The 3,755-nt window shown below is 35.9% G+C and overlaps 1 pseudogene; it reads left to right on the top strand.

The window, feature by feature from the left end:
• Positions 1 to 544: 544 nt before the first annotated feature.
• LOC143578644 (geraniol 8-hydroxylase-like) lies at positions 545 to 3,421 on the top strand (annotated as a pseudogene).
• Positions 3,422 to 3,755: the final 334 nt, after the last annotated feature.

Below are 3,755 nucleotides of genomic sequence, written 5' to 3' on the forward strand. Positions count from 1 at the left end.
TTGTTCGTAATGTGTTTGTTTTGTTTTTAGTTTTTTTGTTATTTATTTTCTTTTTTATATCTATGTGGTCATTCTTAAAAGGATGTGGTAAAATAAGTCAATGCGGTAACTTATTAATGAAGTATAGTAACGACGTAAATCTCTAGTAATATCAAATCAATAAAGAAATATTTAAAAATTAATAAAAGATATATATAAAAAACCAGCACTTCATAAAAAGTCAAAAAACATATGTTTTGTACTTACAAACTGAAAAGTATTGAATAATGAATATATTTTTGTAGTTGGTGTGAAAATAGCTTTTTTTAGTGGTTAATATACGCCTAGTTTTGAATTTGTTTATATAATTTTCAATGCGTGACATTAATAATATTTGTTTAAAACATTATTCTATTAATCATAATCCCGGTTTTATCGGATCCCAAATCATTCAAAGATATGATATTATTAATTTATTATTATTATTTATGTACACTATCATTTTAATTTTTAACCAACATATATAAGATGTATCAAATGTATCAAAATGTATCAAATGAATACAATGGAGCTTATACTTCTAATACTCACCATCATTTTTTTCTTCTTCCTACATATCATCAATCTTTACCGAAAAACTCGACTCCCACCCGGCCCCATCGGCTTCCCTATCATCGGCAACCTCCTCGAAATTGGGCCAAAACCCCACGAATCCCTAGCCAGACTCGCACATAAATATGGTCCATTTATGACCATCAGGTTAGGCAGCGTTACCAGTGTAGTAGCATCTACACCTGACGCTGCCAGAGAAATCCTTCAACAGAAAGACGAGGCTTGCTCTGGCCGTCTCATCCCAGACACTGCCACCGCTTTGAAATACCATGAAGCAGCCATGCTTTGGATGCCACCAAACGAAACATGGCGAGCCATGCGAAAAATGCTTAACATGCACCTCACTAATAAACAAAAACTCGACTCCCTTAGCAGCCTTAGGCAAAATGTGGTGGACGAAACTTTGGACTTCCTTAGGAAAGAAGTACCCGTTGACATTGGAAAACTTGCGTTTAATGTCGCGCTTAACGAGCTATCAAACACGTTTTTGTCACGGAACGTGGTTAGCTATGATTGTGATAATAATATTAAGGGGTTTAGGATGGCCATTGAGACAGTGATGGAAGTGCTAGGGAAGTTTAACATAGCGGACATATTTCCTATGTTGAAACCATTGGATCCACAAGGTATAAGGGGACAGGCTAAGGTGGCTTATGTTTGGTTGGAAGATATGATAGAAGGTTTTGTGAATGAGAGATTGGAACATAGAGAGTTGGATCTTCCTAGGTTTGGTGATATGTTGGATTCACTTATGGATTATAGTGAAGAGAAGGATGCCAAGCTTAACCTTACACATGTTAAGGGTTTCCTTGTGGTAAATGCTCCATCTTTTTTGTTTTTTGTTTTACAAATATAATTTAGTTGTGCTAGGATTGATGCTGGTCTGGCGATAAAGATAAAGTCTTTTAAACACACAAAGGTAACTTCGAGTTGTAAAAAAATTGTCTTTAAAAATAATTTTGTAACAGGTTTGAATTTTTTTAAGGATAATCACAAACTTATTCTGATCGATAAATTATCAAAATAGTCGTGATTTCTTGAAACTACAAATTAATAAGGGCTCGCCAAGTTTTTTATTTCTATTTTTGGCAAACACGGATTTTAATATAAGGCAATGGATTGGATCTTTTGGCGCACATTTTCGATTATTTTGTTGCAACAAATTCATCATGACATTGTAGATCCACGCATCGTGCAACACCAATAATTAAATAGAATTTTGTTTATGTTCTTAATACGGTGTACCTTGCTTTTGCATTCATCACAAAGGGCATGTGTTTTCGGGTAATCGGGCCGGGTATCATCTAATCCCACCCTAGCCCGTACTTGTGAAAATTTTAAAGTCTAACCCATACCCGGCTCATATCGAGTTTTGAGTATATACCTGTCCCATTTGTTTCGGGAATACCCGTTGAGCTCGGGCTTTTTTCCCATCCCTATGTTTCACAATGGGTTGTCGCTATTGTCAACGATGGCTTATCTAGGACATCCCACTAAGATGTCACCCTTGGTAATAAGGTTGCCACGACCCCTTTATGAAACAACATCAAGATTTTACCCACTTGTGATATTCGAGTACCTCAAATAAAAAAAAATCAAACAAGTTTGAATGTGTAAACATCAACCATTCTGTTGTTATAACCTTACAAAGAAGATATTTCATGCTCTCGAAATTCATCCCAAAGTTATGAGCCAACCTAATCGTAGCATCAATCTCCTTTGTGTTGTCGCATGTTGTATGACAATCCTTAACAACACCCTAGAAATCATCAAGCGCTTCCTCACTTAACCGTCATAGGATCCAGTTGATTAATTTTGACTTTTTTAGCCACAAATATATTATGTTTAACAAGTCCACTACCCAAAAAGACGGCCCCGATGCCTCATCAACCCGATTAACAGCACAAACGGGAGCATGGAGCACTTCCAATCTGTTCGTTTGGGCATTTTGGCCCTTTATAAACCATAATCGGTTTATCATTACCAATTTTCCTCCGATCTATTACCTGTGGTATTACCATGAGCATAAAAAAACAACGTTTTTTTGACACGATAACTTTTGTACTTTTGTATTTGGGTCAGTACCAGTCCAACAACCCCCCCTCCCCCGGCGCGGTGTGAAAGAATATAAATTCACTACTGAAATACATAAAAACACCAATTGAATGTATTAAATGACATATAATAAAATTATCATGAACTATATATGATGAAAATACTAGTAACAGGAATCATTTATTGCGGGAACTGACACAGCTTCAAACGTAATAACCTGGGCGATGTCCGAACTGTTACTTAACCCCGACGTGTTACTAAAAGTCTGAGAAGAAGTCAATCAAATAGTTGGAAAAGATGGGAAACTCGAAGAAGAAAAAAACTTGGTTTGCCATACTTGCATGCTGTCATCAAGGAAACAATGCGACTTCACACACCGGGTCCTCTATTGGCGCCTCACAAAACCGAGACAGAGGTCAAACTCGGAAACTACATTGTACCAGCCAATACTCAGATTTTTGTGAACGTATGGGCTATTACAAGAGACCCAAGTTATTGGGAAAACCCAACGCCGTTTTTGCCCGAAAGGTTCTTGAGTAAGGAGGTTGATTATATAGGCCAAGATTTTGAATTGATACGGTTTGGTTCGGGTAGAAGGAGGTGTCCGGGTATGGCTTTGGGTATTAGGATGGTGAACTTTATTGTTGCGTCATTTGTGTATCACTTTGATTGGAAGCCTCCGCATGCTAAAGATGAAATGGATATGAATGATGTTTTTGGTCTCACATTACAAAAGGCAACACCACTTGTTGCTACACCTATACCCTTCAAATGAGTAGATGGTTTTCATATGCCGAAATGGATGACAAAGATATGTTGTTATCATTATGAGTAATTTTTCTATTCATGAGATATAAAGATTATGTCAGTATTTTTGCTATAAGTGAGATTTTATAAATGTTTGTTTGTTTTGGTGTAATAAATAGATATATTTAAATTCATAAGAAAAGTAAGTTTTATTTACATTGATCTATTTATTTTAAGTATGCTAATAATAAACTACTCCTCAAAATAAATCTAAATTTCAAATGACTGAATGATTTATGGTGTTGAAACAATATGTGCACATGTTGGTGTGGGTCACAGTCGATATATTATGAAATGCCATA

Source organism: Bidens hawaiensis, unplaced genomic scaffold (genome assembly GCF_021521415.1).
Source record: "Bidens hawaiensis isolate Kalapana, Puna unplaced genomic scaffold, B.hawaiensis_p1.1 tig00029315_1, whole genome shotgun sequence".
NCBI lineage: Eukaryota > Viridiplantae > Streptophyta > Magnoliopsida > Asterales > Asteraceae > Bidens > Bidens hawaiensis.